At 43.8% G+C, this 20431-nt stretch overlaps 1 protein-coding gene across 12 annotated transcripts in view; it reads right to left on the bottom strand.

The window, feature by feature from the left end:
- SEPTIN11 (septin 11) overlaps positions 1 to 20431 on the bottom strand; it is a 462217-nt gene that overhangs the window by 229822 nt on the left and 211964 nt on the right. The gene's annotated exons all lie outside the window — the stretch shown is intronic.

Raw genomic sequence — 20431 nt, 5'->3', positions numbered from 1 at the left:
TAAAAACAGTACGATCAATTGCAAAACAGCTATAGTCCGTCAGGGTTTGGAGTAAGTGTTGAGGGTACGCCCTGCTGGCTAAAAGAGCCACCAGAGTCTGGCACTCTGACCCATGTCATCTCTTTCACCAGAGCCTATGAATGGTGGTGTTGGTAAAGGGAGAACAACAGCCAGATTATAATTCCAACGTTTGAAAAGGTCCATGAAGGGTTGATATTTGGGAGGAACATTGAAGGGCACAACCGACTGGCTAACCAGAGTCAGACACTCTGCACTTTATATCTTCTGCCAATTTTTCTTAATGCTGGTATTGGCAGTAAATACCACCAGGAGAATATAAATCCACTTTTCGTGGGAACAGTTAATTCACTTATCCCAAAGTGGTGTGCCTCACTCCAATACAGGGTGCCAGTATCCAAGTAGAAAGCAAACTCCGGGGCACCAGAAGAGGCCCTCCTCCACTGGTTCTCCAGAGAGAAAGGGCACGTACTAGGAGTGGGTTGGGTGATAAAGTGCACGACCCCTATGGACCATGCCACACTTAATGTACAGACTCTGCTTCTCACCCAATTCTGAGGGGGGGGGGGGTCAAACTAATGCCACCCAAAAATCGATAAGATTACCAGAAATTGGAAGTAAATCGGCTGCTTCCTTATAATTGGTTTACTCACAGATCAGCGTCGGCACCTGTCGGTACCTAGAGCAACCAGCTTTTGTTGGTGGCCAGGATTCCTCAATTAATTTGCCCACCATTAATGCCTGAATTACCACGGACTTGGGAGCTGGGTCACTTGGGAGGCTTCGAAGTAGAGGGCTGCACGCAGTGGCTTGGGTGGGGCATAGCGCTGCGCAAGATTCGCCTCCTTACTTCCTCACAGCTCAACAGTCATTTGCGACTTAGTGCGGACATGGACCGCATACCCGGAATGTTATGTGCACAGGGCTTGGCGGTAGGCAAAGTTGTATATACCCTGGTACCTAGTTTTTAATCACACGAAAGGCATGATCATAGGGCATGTCCCGGGCCCCTCCAAACACAGGGGATTGCAGTAGGCCCTGTCCTGTGTGATCAATGCCCCTGGATGTGGCAGGCTGAGTATGGGTGTAGAAAGCAGCTGCATATTGTGCAATGCACTGAAACCAATTGTGCCAGTTTGCCTGGGAACACAGGGTGAATCGAATTTGCCAAATGGCTGATTGTGGCAACACCTATGACTCGCACTACAAATGAGACCTTTGGTGTGACAGTCATGAAATGTGACAGAGGTGGTCACTGTGTGACGGTTCCATGTGTTATGTTAAAATCACAGCAAAAATGGCCGTGGACACAAAATATCGCTGCAAAAAGGCAGTGGTTTTGCCGCCGCAATCCATGTAAAGGATGCGGGGGACACCCCCCGCAACACCCGGACCCATTAGACCATTTAAGGGGAGCTGCGACACCCCCGCTCCCCTTAAATGACGCCGCTCCCCTTAAATGGTATAATGGGGTACACCTTTAACGGGTCAAACCACAGCATTTTTGCCGCGATTTCATCACTGCATACCCTGTGTGACCATGTCTGAAAACCATAATCTTGATCAGAAATATGAAATGCCTTTCAGAACACCTTTAAAAAATACGTGTGCCTCTACTCCTTCTTTGACATGGAAACGAACACCACTGCCAGCTGTATCTGACATGCACAAACCAGAAAATACATGCTGGGGCTCAAACATAAAAGCGTTTCACTAATAACATGAAACAAAGTTCTGTCAAATGAGCGTCAACTTTTGTTTAAAGTTCCCAACCTTAAGGAAGGCAGGATGTGCCCCAAGACCCAGAAAGAGCCATGTCGGAGGAGGTGTTTGAAGTCATGCGGAAAGAGAAATTTAATAGGAAATGGTACTAGCGTTGTATAGTGCATGCGGCGCATAAACGTACCATGGATGGAATAATCTAGAACTAAGTTTTAGAAATGGAGTGTATGGGTAAGTGGTTTGGAGGAAGTGAAGGGAGGTGTGACAAATATCAGTGGGAGCTGGGTCCAATGCATTGCAACTGTACTGTTCGGCTATTAGGGTTATTTCTACTGGCTGTAGATTTGGGTTCGTTTTACATTCCCCACGAAGAAGAGGGCGGACCAGTTTCCCTACAGTAGCCACAACCCACTGGAACGCCCTCCTCCCTGTCCTAAGAGCGGAAACCTCCTACCTGCCCTTCCTCAAGGCCTTTTTGCTTAGGGGGGGGTCCTGGACAATAAAGGACCAGCGTTGCTACAACTCCTTTCCCTGACTTTACGCCAGGGAGTTGTAACCACCGGGCTCCCAATGTCTCACCCCTGTCCATGTTTTGTTTGTCAAGATGAATGTAACCAGTTGAAACAGCGCCCCGAGGCCATTGGGCACTATACAAAAGCAAAAATAAATACATAAACCTGGCTGATCCACAATTACCCAAAATAAAATAACAAAAACCAAAAATCATACTTAAGGATGCAAAAAGTATTTAAAAATTAACCAGAATAGTCTTAGCAAATTTAGATTGCGTTTATGGTAATCATTTAAGGAGTGCCTTTATCCCAGTAAATCTCTTGAAAGGAAAACACGTCGCTACTTTTTCGGTGCTTATATGCACTTAAAAACAGTAGCCCAGTTGGTTAGGGACAGAAGCTAGCTGTCCCCAGTTTGATACTGTTCCTATTATCGTTTGCTAAACAACTCATCACGCATCTTATTTATAAATGACCTTTAAAACAGTCCAGTGGTTTTCCATACATGAATCAACATTTCTGCTCCAGTTTGCCCCGCATCCGTTTAAATGACATTTAATCAAGCAAGCAACTTTAACTACGCAGATGCCAGACTATGTCACTGTATATACTTCAGGCACGGTGCCTGCATTACCCCCTCACCCCATTCAATAGCGTTTATCTTTCTGAAATTGAAACCATCACAAAGGACAATGAGGCTTCAGAGTTAAGGCCTTATCACACCGAGCCAAAAAAAACAATAAACGGAAGCTCTTAATGACTCTTTTTTCAAGATGATTCATATAATCTGGCTCCTTTTTTATCAACCAACACCTTCCACTGCGAGATCCCCAAATGGTGAGGACTTGCCACATTCATTGCATTTTTCCTTTGCATATTCATGTTAGCTGCGAAATAGAGCTGCGAAATAGAAAGGAACTTTAGCCAAGCAGCCATCTTAGGAGAGAAAGCCCACATTAAAACGGACGTTCTCTTCCATTAGTAGCATTAACAAACCCCACCATTAACGGAGTGAGAAGAGTCTGTGCTGGCCCTGGATTATGGGGATTTTGTTTTCGTTGTTTTTACTTCTTGTACAATCCTCACCACTTGCTTTTCATGCCCTTAAACTTTACTAGCCCATGGTAGAAGTGTGCCGAAAAAGTAGTAGAACTGACTGCGGTGTCGGCAGGAGTGGACTGGTCTACAGGGAATTCTGGAGATCACCCTGAGCCTCTTGTGTGGTTATCAATTTTATTTCCAAATGTTCTCATACGAAAGGGGTTGGGCTTGCTCAAAATGTGTACTATGGGGCCACTTTAAACATTATTTCCAGGGCATCTTTTGGTTACCAGTCCACCCCTGGGTTGGTGAGGGGGTACCTGGGAAAGAGCATGGTGCTACACATGTTTCAAGGGGTTGTGGATGGACCAGATTGCTAGTGAAGCGGGTGGAATAGGCAAAACAAGGAGGTCCTCTGTATTGTTTTACATTGAACACCTTTCAGTTGAGTCAGTGAGTTGGAACATTTACACATGGCCTTGTGAAATCAATCGCCTTTACTTGCTGATCTTGGCTCTACTAGAACCCATAATGTACACGCACCTGAAAAGCAGCTGCTTCAACAGGACACTGCAACTAGAAACAGGTCTGCTGTCATGAATAGAATTTGGTAATTTATTACAAAGCCTGGGTCCCAAGTCTGAAAAGCTTCTCTCTCTTCAGGTCTGAATGAATCCAAGGGATGAATAGTCTATGGACCTGAAGCTTCCCACAGGAGTGCATTACAGTAGTCTAAGTGACTAGTCACTAAGGTTCCTACTATAACCAAACATTTGCCCAGTGGCATGATGGGGCAAATCCCATGTAGCTGCTTAATGTTATAAGACAATCCTGTGGAAACGGCCTGGACCTTCATCAACTGTAACATCTTGGTATTTAACCTAGATAATAACTTGACAAGTTTTCCAGAAAATCAGGGGGCGATGGGCTCTTGAGAGAGATCCTTTCTCAATATTAGTTAAGAGGACGCCAGATAGCTGTCACCCAGGCTGAGATGTCACTCGGGCTCTGGTTAACCAGATTTCAGTTTTGCTGCAACTCCCACAGGGTGGTAAAATTAATAGGTCTATTCCCTTCTGGAAAGGTGAAAATGCTGGTAAAAAAGTAGTGCAACTGTTAACAGGAAAAAATAAACGTAGTGGTACTCTGCTCCCAATAACTCGAGGTGCGAGAAGAAGCAAGACATTTGGTAGTCCAACAGACAGGCTTCAACTCTGGTGACACCAGAGCAACGTGAAAGCCACACAAGATTATCGTCTGCTGCATGCGTGAAGGAAGCAACACACTATTGGGCAGCGACTATTGGCTACTTGTGCTTTTTTTATTTAGCGATTAGGTTTTTTGCCCGTCACAGATTCCTTCCTGTGACAGGTAAATTAAAAGTATGTATGCAAGGATCAGCTTGTGACTCATTTTTCCGAGCCTATTTTTTCAGTTTTTAATTATCAATTGTAAAGTTTTATCTGCGGGACCTGAAGAAGCATCACCTCCTGGGAAAATGAAAGCTGTAGCACCTTTAAAGAGACCAAAGATAAAAATAAAAAACACATCTCTTCACATGTAACGAAAGATCAATATCTACTGTAGAAGTTTGGCCTTTTGAGGAACAATAAAATCTGACAAATCCCACTAAAGTCCACCAATCAACACTACCACTCGGTTTCATCCAGTGAAAACACATTCAATCGTCTACCCCATTCTTTACCCGACTAAGCATCCTTGCCTGACCCTCAGAGTTTGGCAATTGTGGAGTCAAAGAAAAATGGTAAAAACAGGATAAACCGTAGGGATAAAACATCAGTGTCCCAAAGGTACCTTTTTTATCAAGAGTAAGGAATAAAAAGGATGAACACTAACCGAAAAGGAGAGGTAAACACTTTTGGGAAAAAGAATAAGGAAGGTATCAAAAGCCAGAAGGGCAAGAAGGAAATCGCGGCCTGAAGTGGAGGAATATGGTCCCTAAGGAGCATATTTTTCATGCTGGAGCCACTACCTAGGTCTTTCGGTTGATCTGGCTATTTTTAAGTGTTTGTGGTTTGCAGAATTTACCTTAGTGTCCCTGGTGGAGCAAATGGGTAACATTGAGGGGGGCCTGAGTGAAAGGAACAATATTGCTCCAGGAAGTAATATGGAAAAAGTTTCTTCCACTTTAAGCAGTTGCCAACAAACATATTTCCATCTAAAAGCCTCTTCCATCTTCATCATTTCAACCTGCTCCACCAGATTCCATTATCTGTTTCTCCCAGCAAACTGCTTAACCAGCCTCAACTAGGGATCCTGAGCACCAGCAGTGACCTCAGCTAAGGAACAGAGAAGGACATTGCTGTTTGTAACCGCAAGAGCCATTGCCTCTTCTGCCCCGGTAAAACATCCCTATGTGTCTACAGCCGGTTATAGGTCAAAGGATCGAATGGTCAAAGGATCGATGCAAAAGGACCGAAAACAAAAGGATAGAAAAAAAACTTTTTTTTTTTTACACCCTCCACCCCCGTTTGTGGTAAAAACCACTTTTTTCCCCTAAACGAAAACCCCTAAAAAAATATAATTAAAAAAAAAAATTCGATCCTTTTGTTTTCGCCCTATTGCGTCGATCCTTTGACCATTCGATCCTTTATAGTTGACCTTTTGACCGGACACCTTTACAGCCACAGAACATTCCCATGGGCCCAGAAATACTAACCACTGTGCCACAAATCTTCTTATCCTCTTCCAAATTCCACCTCCACTTCTCTCTCGCAACCGAACGCTTGTGAATGCTCACTCAGCCATACGTCACGACATTGCCAACGTCATCACCAAAAACAAGCTTAACACGATCTTAATCACAGAGACATGGTTCTCTCCCTTCTCCTACCATGTACTAGATATCCCCGTTCCTCCTGGGTGCAGGATCCAACATGGCAACCACACTGGGAAGGTAGGAAGAGGCCTTGCCTTCATCCACAAATCTGACAGGGCTTGGCCCACACAGAACCACATGGCAATGGACACCATGCAGCTCCTAATATTTCACTTCCACCCTCACCGTGACCTTGCACCTGATCTACAGCCTCCTCCTAGGTGTGGGGCATTCCTTGACAAGATCACAGATCGCATCAGCTGCAGTCTTACATTCATTCAATCCCTTCCTACGGGCCATCGAATTACTAGGAGCATACACCACTAAAAGTACTAGTAACACTAAGGGATGTCATTTGGGGGTTGCCAGGTCACCCTTGCTACTCCTAAAACAAAACTGAAAATAAAAAAAAATAAAAAACTTTTTTTTTTAAATGGAAGCTCCTGGGTTGAGGCCAGCGCTATGTGGCACTTTGTTTCTGGAGTGGCTAGCTTTCTTGTTGAGGCCTCTTAAAAAACAGAGGGTTGCAAGTGTAACACCTTGAGCAGTGACCCTAAATAAGAAAGAATAAGAGTAACAAATGTGTCTTTCTGGAATTCTCTACAATAATTGCTAGACTCATTAAAGATTTATTTCAGGCACACTTCAAGGGAGATGGGGATGGGGGGGTCCCCGATTTAGTCTGTTACACACCTCAAATTCACAATACAGACAAAAACTTCCAAAAAAAGCATTTAGAGTAGAAGAAGCATCCTTTTCGGACTATGTATTTTGCTTAAGTTGCAGTTATAGCATGATTTTTTCTGCCCTGGTCTCTGTTATGATCATCACAAGACATTCCATATTGGTGTCCTCGGTCACTTGACAAAATCCTTGTGTACAGTGTATAAATGTTTGACCATAGCACATAGAGTGGCCCTTGATTTCATTGTGCCACAATGAATTCTTTGTTGTAATGGGTCTATCTTTCCCATCTCCCTGACATGCTGTTCAGGATGTTTGTTTGCATGTATGAGGTAACAAGTGCCCAGAGTATGGGATGCCACTGTGTGTTTTATACACAGTTATGAACCGTCCCAATGGTATGTATTTTGACACCCTTGGAAGCCTGAAAAGTAGATCCACGCAGGGTTGACATGTGACCAACTTTACACAAGACCTGCAGATGAAATGGGCTGCTATTAAATCACAGTTACCAGTTTAATGGCATTCACTACAGAGTATAATTTGCTTTCTGACTTTGAGAACATTCAGACATGTAATTGTTCATGTTACTATAGCCAGTAAGTTAGCTATAGCTGGTAAGATTGCTCTGTGGGTTGAGCACTCGCTGCTGCAATGTGTATATGATCTACAGGTTGCGGGTTCAAAGCCAACTCAGTCTTTCATCCTTCTGAGGCTCATAAACGAGTTATTGTACGTATATTTGTTCTATATAAATCACTTAAGCATAAGTGCTATATAATAACACATCATTTGGCCTTGGACATCTGCTTGCATTCACAGTAATTTGGTAATATGGGCCTATACACACACTGATGCTAATACATATGGTGAACCATTCTTGTATGAATGTACATCGCATTACAGTGATATCGTAACCATATTCATCATAGTGTACTTGGAACAATGCTATGCAATGCCACTTCCTGTTTTGTCAAGTGGTGAAAGGTCGTGTTCCATTGCTTCCTCTGACATCACTGCAGGGTGGGGGTCAAATGACATCACAGCAAGTGATGTCATCAGAGGCGCAAAGGGTCGTGTGATGTCACTTCCGCTACTCCAGGCATTTTGGTGAAATGACATCCCCGTAACACTCATCGAACTCAATGTAGCAACGGACATGAAACAGCTTGTGCATTAAACTCCAATCACATTAGTAGCAACACACTTGATTTAGCTCAACATCTAAACCTCTCCACAACTTAAATGTCCACCCTATTATGCGACTTGACTGGGCAGATCAAGCAGCCAACCCCACCCACAGCTTCCCTGCTAACAATGAAGAGGGGGAGACCATTACGTCTCCACATGACTCCTTCAAGAACAACCACAAGGGAGGTGCTGGATAAAGCCTGGCAACATTGGCCTCGATAATAAACATTACCAACACCTCACTAATACCCTTTAACCACACCATGACATAAGTGGTAAATGTATGTGCCTATGATAGCCTGGTTGGAGCAGGGGTGCACAAATGATTTTGACAGAGGGATGAAAGTACCTTACATGATGCCTATAGTGGGCCGAAATGTAGATGTGGGTGGGACGGTAGGCTTTTTCAACCCTCAATTTTTATTAAACACATGGAAAAAGAATATGTTTTTGAGGTGTAATGGTGTTTATTTGTATTCCGAACTTACATTTTGTACTACACATTTGCCATTGTTATCATTTATTTCCATTTAGTTATTGCATATTATATATTTTATTAACCCTTGATTGGACAGTCTTATTTTGGACTGCTATACTTTGCTGTTTGGATTGCCCAAGAGGAGTATGGCCTTCATTGAGTCAGGTTTCCACAAAAAGCAAAGGATGTACATCTCCTAACTGTGCCCGTTTTAGCTTTATTATTGGGTTCACTCTTGGGGTGCAACACTATGCCCTGTGGCCCCACCCCTCAACCAAACACTATGTCCCATGGCCCCCACTCCCCAACCAACCAAACACTATGCCCCATGGCTCCCACCCCCAACCGAACACTATGCCTCATGGCCCCCACCCTTCAACCAAACACTATGCCCCATGGCTCCCACCCCCAACCAAACACTATGCCCCATGGCTCCCACCCCCAACCAAACACTATGTCCCATTGCCTCCAACCAAACACTATGCCCCATGGCTCCCACCCCCAACCAAACACTATGTCCCATTGCCTCTAACCAAACACTATGCCCCATGCCCCCCACCCCTCAAGCAAATATTGTGCCACATGGCCTGCGCCCCCACACTATGCCCCATGGCCATCACCCCCAAGCAAACACCATGCCCCGTGCACCCCTAAACAGAGTGACCAGTGGACTGCATCAGCCTGTTCAGGGTACGGTGGATGACCAGCAATAGATGTTTTGTGATTGACGATTGGGAGAGCCCGGCAAGGGCACAGTGAATCACTGGCAATAGATACGGTTTTTTATTGAGCAGAACATTAAGGAAAGAAAGGCCATGCAGTGGCAAATAGACAAGCGATTTAATAGGTTTTGCACTGGTGGTACGGCGTGGACAAAGAAATGAAAAGGAAATGTGTGTGCCTCTCGAGAGGCATTTTCCTACAGCTCCACAACATGAAGCTGGGAGCGGCCATCAGGACTCCTCTGTCTGCTGTTTTGACTGAGATAACCCCTTGATGGTTTCTCAGGCAAGATGCGCGGTCCATTTATATAGAGTTGTTAGTTTTATTGAGAAACATAATTATTAAAACATTACATCACTAGGTTTTGCTCCAGATTAAGTAATTGCTGCCGTGGGTAGTGATGTATTGGTACCCAGGGGAGAGAGGCACTGACTAATCAGGAGGCCAGGAATGTGGGCTTGAGTCCACGATCAGCATCTGTGCTGCCTCCCGAAACCTCACCAGCAGATTTGACTTTTGTACTGACCTGGGCGGCACACACCTAGACCCCTTCCCCTCTGGATTCCGAACCCACAATCTCGCCCTCTACCCCCAACTTACCTTTGCTGCTGCTGCTCCTGGCATCTCTCCCTATGTTCGCTCGCAATGGCCACAATGGAAATAAAGAAATGGACTTATTCCCTTAACTATTTTCCACGGCAGCTATCTGTATTTCTTTTATTCAGATATTGAGTACAAGCAACGCAAGTGGTGCTTATCTTTCTTTTTTGTATTGTTATACACTGCATCTGGTTAAATGTAAACCTTTAAACTGTAACATACCATATGAAACCATTTCATAAATGCAATGGGTAGGGTGGGGGGGGGGGGGGGTGAGTAGCAGGACTTTTTGTGCACCTCGCCCCACACACCCCAAGCGCGCCACACTGAAAAACAAGGCGAGGGCGCCCCCACTTACCGGTGCTGGCAATGCCGTCACAGGTACTGCTTGCCACGGTACCTGCTCAACGTGCTGCTGCTGGCCAAAAAGCCACGCCAGCCGCAGTGCTGTCTCTCTATTGGTGGAGCACGTGCACTACGTACCTTGTAAGAGTCACGTAGTAAATGTAGTACACCAAGAGGGCCAGTATTTTCCTGGCCCGGCAAGTCGAAAAAAAGACTTTCGGAAAAGCAACATGCCGGGCCGCACTTGGCCCTTGGGCTGTATGTTGTGCACCCGTGTATTAGAGACTCGAGGGAATTAACCAGCAAGAAAACCCCTCGAACAAGACAACAAATGTGTAACTATATGTGCACTTGGGTTCTAGAGGTCTAAATGTACAATACTGCTAATTACCCGACTATTTTCCACATTTCTTTTTTCGGGTTTATAGCCCTCATGAAGATCTATCTTTTGCATTCCATGTCATTTTTCAATATCAATTGTATTTTTCTTTTTTTGACTTAGGTTATGAAGACACTATAAATATTGTCAAGTGCAAATATATCATACAATCTACAGAGGTCAGCTCCTATATTTTCACAAAAGTTTGCAATTGATTATATTCCTAGAATTCATTAACACATGAACCTAATGCTATGTCCGGAAACGGTATTACTCACATACATACTTCTCACATCTCTAACCCTACATGTTTAATTCCACTTCCCACTATTAAAACCATTGCTATGGGAAATGTATCAAGGGAGAGCCAACTCTAATTTTCTGTGGTCGTTTACACTGCAATGCATATTTTGCTCTTCTGTTTTTCTTCTCTAAATTTCTTGCTTATTCATTTCATGCTGCCGTGCTCCATCAACAACAAAGTGCATGCCTGTAAATATCCATGTTGTATTATATTTTTACTATATTTATTTGGATGGGATATAGTTTCCACCTTGCAAGTTTTCCCTATGTTCTTTCACTCGCGCAACTTCCTAATCCTTGTGCTGCAATATTTTCATGAAGCACCTGTCTGGTGCTTTTTCTTGAGAGCTTTCGTCTGTTTGCACAACTCAAGAGTGGCTGCAAAGCCAGAAGCAAAAACACAGGGATTCTTCTGTCATTTCCCTATTTGATCTCATATGTCAATATTGTCCTTTTTTTTGTTTAAAGATATTAGATAAATTGGGTATACAAGGCATATAATACATAAGAGATATTTATGATATATGGCATATACACGGGTAATGCATAAAAACAATAGATACTCCATGCACATATAAACCAAGTATACACACATATTATATGAAGACGATAAGAGCTTTCAAATAAGGTAGCGGAAAACAATGAAACAGACACGACAAGACAGACAGGACATACACAAGAGGAGAGGAGATGGCGGGGGCGTGGGGGGGAAGGGGGGAGTGCAGAGACAATCATAACATGTAATGCTCATAGGATATTAATGGGAGCCAGCATTGGAAAGGAAATCTAGAAAGGGCTGCCATTTCAGTGTTTGTTTACAAAATAGGAGAGGCGAGGAGGAATTGCAGCTTTCCAATCTGTGTATGTTACAAATAGGATTCCACAAAAGTTCATAATGAATATGATTTAAATGTTTCCAGTTAGCAGTGATAGTTTGGATTGCGGCCATCAAAAAAAGATCAAACAAATAGCATGCATATTTGTTAATGGCGGTATTCTCTATACAAGAACTACCAAAGATAAGAACATCAAAACAAAATCTTGGTGAAAGTTGAAAATACATTTGATAGTATTCCACAAAGAAGTTCCAAAACTGTTTGACATGCTGACAATATAAAAACAAATGTTTGAAAGAGCCCTGGGAATGTAAGCAACTCCAACAATTATCATTTGGTGTTACGCCACATTTGAAAAGAGAAACGGGGCTAATAAAGGCTCTATGATGAAAAAGAAGAGTTTGGATCAGGCCGGCATAGACAGTGATCTTGAAGATGCATTCCATGGTGGGGGCCACCGTAGTTGATTATCGGATAGTAGACAGTCATGTTGCCATTCACTGTGAAGGTGATCAACCATTGGAGTAGTAGATGCTAGCAGTAGGGTTTTATAAAGCATAGATGCAGTAATATCAAAGTTAAGCATATGCAGTAGTCTCTGCGCGTTCGAATGTTGGAATTATATATTAAAGACTCGTAGTTCTCCACAATTGCAGCAAGAATATCTAGATACTGTTTCAAGAAAGAAATAGGAATGTGGAACTTAGTAGCACTTTTTTTAAAAAGCAATAGGAATACCCTGTTGGAAAAGTGAATTACAAAATCTAATGCCTCTGGAGAGCCATGGTTTCCAACAGATTTTCCGTTAATTTTAATCAAGGGATTAAGCCAAATGAATAGAGAGGTGAACAAGGACTGTTTTACTGTAACATATATAACCTGAGAAAATGTGCAGATTGGCGAATACAAGAGTATTTAGTAAATTTGTTTTTACCTTTGATGAGGTAAAGTTCTGCAAGTGAAATTGGAGAAACCACAGCTCTTTCCAAGAGTACCCAATTAGGTGCAAAGTTTTTTTTATTAAACACTCTTTGGCATTTTTATACCAACAACCCTAGAACACACAACTCCTCCCCCTCCCCCACCCCCCGACCCCAATACCCTTTCCCTGACTCTCCATTATTTTAATTTTAACAGTATCAGCAAATTCCTAACCCCACCCCCCTCCCTCTCTCTAGCTCCCCCCTCCCAGTGTCTGGATTCGCCCAGCAGGCTTCCATTCACTCCATCGGTCACAGCATGCAATCCTACTTAGTCTATGATTTCCTTGTGGATTGGGCAGGTCCACTGCCAGTTCCCAAGTTCATGTCTTCCCCATTCATCCTTACCCCCCCCCACCCCTCCGTCCCTACCCGCGTTTCTTCACGGCAGTCGTAGATCGTTATCCTTTGACAAGTCGTTTAGCAATTGGGTACAATGGATCGTTACATCCTCCCTTTCCGTCTCAGGATCCACATTCTGCAGAACCGTTAGTTCCGCCAAACCCCACCTCCGCACATCCTTCTGCCATAGATTAATCACCGGACCTTGTGGGCATTTCCATGCCATCGCCATTCAGCGTTTAGCCAGTATAAGCAAGAACCGGCCCATTCTATTCCGTATTTTGTCCCTTTCCCCCCCTGGAAGCTTACCCCATAACAAGTCTCCGGACACCGTTCCAATCTGGTCCCCAACAGCCCATTCACCCCTTTAATAACCTTATCCCAATATTCCGCTATTATCCTGCACTCCCATGTCATATGCCAAAACCCTGCCTGCGCCGTGCCACACCTAGGACATTCATCCGATAGTTCCCTGTTCATTGCCCGGTGTACCACCGGAGTCACATATGTCCTATGTAAAATATTACATTGAACCAGCTGGAAACGGGCATTCCTTGATGTCTTCCGGACCAATTCCCGAACCTGTGCCCATTCTTTCCCTGGTATTTGGCGTCCCATGTCCACCTCCCATTTCTCCTTAACCTTCAGCTCCCCCTCTGAATTTCCCACCCGCAGGGCCTTCTAGATTCGCGGAATACGCGCCTTACCCCCCCCCCCCCCATCTGGTCTAACAATACTCAGAGCACCATACACAACTACAGCTCTTCTGGAATTACTGCCCATATCTCCGCTAACCTACGAACAACTGCCCCATACGCTAAGAAAAGCCCCTGTGGTAGTCCAAACTTCAGCACCATTCCTTGCAGGCAAGTTGTTTCCCCATCTTCAAAAAGGTCCCCACCTTTTCACATCCCTTCTCCAGGAGCCTCTGTATTCCAACCCTCCCAATTGCCTGACAAAGCTTCTGATCAACACCCCATGGGACACTGCACTCGTACTGTCTTCCAACCCCTCCCCCTGCAACCAACATACTTCCTCCCCGTCTCTCTCACCGCCTCAAACACTACTGTTCTACCCTTATCACCCAATGGGTGCCAGAGTAGTTCAACCGGTCTACGATTCAGCGCCAGATCCCCCATCAATCCCTTGAGGGTCTCCCCCCGGTTGGTCCCACACCAGCACCGACTGCAATTGTGCCACCACAAAGTATTTTTCATAGTTCGGGAGGCCCAGCCCCCCTTCCTCTCTAGTTCTCTGCAATATCTCGAAGGACACCCTCCTCCTCCCCGTATCCCACAGTTGCTCCCTAATCTTAACGTCCAGCATTTTAAAGAAAACTCTTTTTGCCACATATGGTATATTAGTTAAAAAAAAAATAGAGCAACAGTGGCAGGATCACCATTTTGCATAATGCCACCCTGCCCATCAGAGAAAGGGGTAAAACCTTCCAGAACTGGACGGAGTCTCCTACCTTAGACAATGCCCTCCCTGAGTTGTGTACAAACGTATCCTCCATCTCATGGAATACCTGTATCCCCAAATATTGAAATTACTCTGTCTCCCACCTTGTCCCCAACTCTGGCAGTTCCCCCAGTGGACAATCCCGTAACCCCCCTAACGGAAACAGCACCGATTTCCCCGGATTAATGCGAAAGCCCGGCATGAATCAAACATTTTGCAGTATCTCTAACAGCTCTGGAAGATGCACCTTGGGATCTACCACATATAACAGGTCGTCCGCATAAAGGGACACTATATGCTTTTGACCTCCCACTTCAATTCCGGCCTCCATTTCCTGCCGCAGAAATGCAGCCAAAGATTCCAGGGTCAGGGCAAACAAAATTGGGGAAGCTGCACACCCCTGCCGCGTCCCCCCTTACCAGCTCCCATGTTCCAGACACCCAGTGGTTGGTCCTCACCATCGCTAGCGGTTTCTTATATAAGAGCTAGCCATCTACAGATATTCTCCCCAAACCAATTAGGTGCAAAGGTTGACTTGACTCTTCATGAGTAAACCAGAGCTCCGTTTGCCCGAGAACAAAAGGCATGTGATATTTTAGAAGTCTGGGAATCCAACATAACTGTGAATACGGGATTTTTTTTTAATTTGCTGAGCTAATTTCGGTGTCTCCCTCCCCCCAGACCCCCCCCCCCCCAATAGGAATTTGGTTAGGCAAGTATCAATAGATTTTAAAAAAGGAAGAAGAAAGGATTGGTAACATGTAAAGAAGATATAGAATAATGGGGGAAATCCTAATTTTAATGGATTCCAGGCAACCCCACCAGGAAGGGTAGAGAGGACATGAGGATACAACTTCCTTAACTCTAGCCAACAGGACCTCTGAATATTACTACTGGATGCTGAAATGTGAATACTTAAATATCTGAACCCTTTGGGACACCATTTCATGCCTATGGTAAGAGTATGATGTGATGTGATGCAGTGTACATTGAGGTGGAGGACCTCAGACTTGTCTATTTGGTTTCTAGCCCGATGCTTTGGAAAATCTTTAAATATCTAGTAGATGTTGAGCACCTTGTTCTGTTTTTTATTTTTTATTAAAGCAGGTCATCGGCATATGCAGCAGTTTTAATATGTAGGTGTCCACATTGAATTCCTAGAATGTTATCATTTTGTCTTATTGCTTCTAAGAAGGATTCTAGCGCTAAGATGAAAAGAATCGCAGAGAGGGGGCATCCTGACATGTCCCTCTAGATAAGGGGGAAGTAGGAAGACATTTGTCCATTCACAAAGATTGCAGTTTAAGGTTTAGAATAGAGGACGCTAATCATTGAAAGAAAAGGGGTGGCAAAGCCATGCCACTTAAGAGCTTCAAACATAATCCCATTCTACACTGTCGAAAGCGTTTTCTGCATCGTGAGCAACAGCAGCGTGGAGATCTTTCAAATTATGTATTAAATCTATGGCATGCAGGAAAAGTCAAATGTTGGAGAAAGATAACTTGCCCTTCACATATCCAACCTGGTCATGCTTGAGTAGCTTAGGTAAGAAGGGGAGAAGTCAATTGGCTAAGATCTTGGCGAAGATTTTACAATCAGTATTAATAAGAGAAATAGGACGGTAGTTTTACGATATACGATAAGCATGACCTCTAGAAAAGAACCATGCACCGATTTTCCGAGATGAAATGGTAGTAGAGTTCATTGAGTTTAGGAACTAATAGATTGGAAAAATGTGTGAAAAAGTCAATAAGGAAGCCATCCGGCCCATGGGCCTTGCCTTTAAGATTTGTAATAGCTCGATGTATTTCGGAAGGGGTTATTGGCACATTAAGCGGTTGAAGATCTGCTTGGGGATAAGAATTGTGTGAATATTATGTAGAAAATCATTGACGTGAGTATTTGGGGGGCCTCAGAGGTGTACAAATTGGAGTAGAATTTAGAAAAAGCTTGGATAATCTCCTTATCTGACAATTTCCTATTCCCTAAATGATCTTGAATAACTACAGTCTTAGCTTTTTCTTTTTTGAGTTTAAAAAGGTATGATGCAAAAGATTTGCGCAATGATTTTATTGTATTGGAATCTTAGCTTCAGAAGGTCTTTAAGAATAGAGGTAGAGTTTGTACGGGCAAATTGAGTTTCCAGGGGTTTAAGCTCTCTGAGAATGGAGTCAAATTCCTTTTTTAGTTTTTTTTTTGTTAGCAACAACGGATACAATATATCCTCTGAGCGCCGCTTTATAGCAGTCCCAATTATTGTTAATGGATGTATCCTGATTTTTGTTTGCAGCGAAAACGTGGTTATGCTGCTGTGCAATAAAGGGTGCAAAAGATTCACTCAGATTAGCATTGAATCGCCACCTATTGGAATTATAGGAAATCCGTGAGGATGCAAGTTGGATGTGAACTGGGGCATGATCTGAGATTGTTATGGATTCCATCAGGGCAGTGAGAAGGAGATTAACAATGGAATTGGGGATGAAAATGTAATCAAGTCGCGAGAAGGAATTATGGGGCGTGGAGTAGAAGGTGAATTCAGAGTCAGTAGGGTGAGTAATGCACCATGCGTCACTAAGGCCGAAGACTGAGACAAAATTGGTAAATTGTGTATGAGAGGTGGCGTTTATGAACTGCACACTAGATTTCCTGTCAAGTAAAGGGTCCATAACTTTACTAAGAACTTCAGAAGTATCCATCTTCCTAAACCATCAGACTCCTTGGGTAACACTTTGCATTTAAAGGCTTATTAATAAGTGTGATAACACAATTTATTTTAACCATTTGCAGCACTTGATAAGACCTGACCCACCCAGTGACGCTTAAGTTTAGTTGCTTCTTCATTTGTGAGATGCGACTCCTGAATATAGGCAATTGAGGGCTTCATTCTATTAAGATGAGAACACTTTTTGTCTCTTGATAGGATTATGTAATCCTTTAAAATTCCAAGAGATTATGTTAAGTGGCATAGGTACGGAGAATGTGAACATAGACTGCATAGAGCATATGAAAAAAGTAGTATTTATAAATAAAGCACATCATATTACACACATTTGATGGAGCAATAGAGCATATCAACGCAAGATAGATAAATATAACCTGCATAATGGATGGAGACATGAAAGAAGCAAAACATAAGGGAAAGGGTGGGACGAACAGTGAGAACATGGAATTTGGTAATAATGAAATATAGCCAAAAACTATAGGTAGAACCGTGGCTAACAGGATCCAGCCACACCAATCCTTGTTAAAGATATGATGCAATGGGGAGAGGAGACAGAGATGAGGCTCACATATTCCCCACTCCGGTGGAGGAAAGTCAGAATTCAAGATTTAGCCGAAAAGAAATTACAAAATCAATCAAGAGGGGGGTTTTGATGTGTCCATATCATTCCTTTTATGAGACTGGATGTAGTGTCTTAAATCCGTTGGATTCGGGAAAGTAGAGGTAAGCCCATTGAGGGTGACTTTAAGAGTGGCTGGATGGATCTAGTGTTTAACTGCCTGAGGGCTGGTCTAAAGGAGAGGAGTTATGTTCTTCTTGCCGCAGTTGAGTTGGAGACATCTTGCGAAATTAATATTTTCTTGCCTTCCCAGGCCAACCGTTTGATTTGTTTGACTTTCTCCATAACGAGAGTGATGTGGATATAATCCACGAGGGCTAGTATGAGAGTTCTGGGTGGACCGGCAGAATTCCGAGCGAGATTAGTATGGCCAATGTGATGTGCTCTTTGGATGTTAAGCTGCACAGATGCCGGCAGGTTAAGAATTTAAGGTACAAATGCATACAAGAAACCAGTAGATTGTTTCTCCCATTTCTGTTTTCAAGATAGATTCTCAGCCTGCTGTTGTAGGGAAGCAATAGTGGTTTCCAGGTTAATAACCCTATTAACCATTCTGTGTCACCAACATGCCTCTCCACATCATTCATCCAATATGCAAATATGGACCATTTATTGTTGAGCTGCTGCAGTTTAGCATTGGTGTCCTCCATAAATGGTTTGAGAGCCCTGATTTCCAATAAAATGGTCTGCATGAGGGGATCCGACTTGTCTTCAACAGATGCAGGAGACTCACTTTTCTGTCTCTTGAGGGTGGTAGGTGATGACAAGGATGTCTTTCGGCTTTCCCTTTTTAGAAGCCATTGTTATATATGGATGCAAATATGAAACTTCACTGCTTTAAATTCCCTTGGAGCGGGCAATAAATTATTAAGCATTCAGAAGCAAACCAGTGAAATAATCCTTGAGCCCAGCCACATTTTTAATTTGCTTGGGAGAGTGGTTAGAAGAAAATCACAAGGAGTAGGAAGCAAAAGCTTTATTAGGTAACAGGAGAGAAAAAGGAAAAAAAGAGCTTGTTTTCCTTTTTTAAAAATAACAAACAGTCAGAATGCAGGCCAACCCTTCCAAAGGGAATATTTTAACAGGAAAGTTCCACCAATAACTTAATATGTAGTTAAATTTAGGGAGGGCAAAACCGATGTTGGAAGCCTATTCATGAAGAAAATCCTGTGTTATGAAGCAAAACTGTCACCAGCGTGAGGAGAGCCTCCCGTGTCACGAAGGCGGAGCAGCTGACGGGAGACGCCGGCAGCTTTCTTCACTGGACACAGCAGGCTGCAGGCCCAGGCCACCGAAGGCTCCAAACACAGAAATGAGGCCAAAACGGGGCTGCAATAAGGAGCCACAGACCCCCAGGACACTCGGCAGCAGGAATAGACCACCGTAGAAAATCCAAAATGTACAGTAAGAAAGGGGGACAAACGCAAGGTTGATCCACTGAAGCGGAGCGCCAGAGCTAGACGGTCATCTCTGTTGGCGCCAAGCGACCCCCATCCACCCCCCAATATTCTACATTTTAATCATGCTCAATCATACTTCACCTTTGTGCGAGTTCCCAAGCTTCTACTTCTTTGCAACGTCTTTTGCATTTACCGCCATTTACGACGAGAGGAGCAGAACCAAAAGACATGTTTCAAAATGTAGCTCTTGTTAGGATATGAGTTTATTGTCTAACCTTATTTTTGTAGTAGTTTCTGTCATTTGTTTTTTTCCCCCCCTTGTGCGTCTTTCCAAGACCGCTTCTTTCTAGTGGATTTGTATTCTGGGATATGTATCTCCATGGGCTAAGTCTCTGTTCCTAGCAATTATGTGTCGGCTGTGTTTGGGGTGCCTTCCTCTGTTAGGGCGACATAAATATCAACAAAGGCAGCTTTTCAAGTTTTTCTCAACTTTTATCTCCGTTACAGTTTGAGTCTTTTCTTATGATGTCTATTATGTAACTATGTATTATTGTTACCTCTCACGTCCTTTTTTGTCATCTGTCTGCAAATGTCACCATGTTTTCTCGTTGCAGTTTTGCTGCCGCGGGAGCTCTATATAGCGCGCATGTGCCCCATGAGGTATTGTCGTACCAGGAATGTATTTATTTTGTATTTGTAAGGCGCTTATACATCAAGTAAATTGTGTTTCAAAGTGCCCACAGGGCAACAGGGAGGGAACATGGGAAAGAAAATCAAATATAACAATGAAGAAAGAGGCACACCTACTAGGCCTTGTGAACATTCACAAGGTGCAAGTGCAGAGAGTGAGCAGCTGTATATGCCTAGGTGGAGTGGTCAGCCGCCAATAAATAACTAACTGCAGTCCAGTGGTGGCATAGGCCAGTGGGTGCCAAAGCAAAGTGCAAGGTGAAGGCTGTAGGCGATTGCGTCTGGGAGGCCGTTACCCAGGAGGACACAGAAGGGCCCTGGTCACCAATCTCAGCAACTGTGGTATTTAGCAGGAGGGAGTAAGGGAAGGAGGAGGTGAAAAAGAGTCTTGAGGAGCTTCCGGGAATTGGAGGATATCCGGCTCAGGACGAAGGGGGAGCGGAGGGGGAGGCTGTTCCTTAGGAGGAAGCCTGCCGAGGAAAGAGATCCGCCACCAGCTCGCTGTTTAGCGAAGCGCTTGACACACAGAGTTGGTGCAGGAGGAAC

The sequence above is a fragment of the Ambystoma mexicanum genome, chromosome 6p (genome assembly GCF_040938575.1).
Source record: "Ambystoma mexicanum isolate Mex_15411 chromosome 6p, UKY_AmexF1_1, whole genome shotgun sequence".
Lineage (NCBI taxonomy): Eukaryota > Metazoa > Chordata > Amphibia > Caudata > Ambystomatidae > Ambystoma > Ambystoma mexicanum.
Note: the sequence above shows the minus strand (reverse complement) of the source record. Positions and strands in the feature narration are given on the sequence as shown.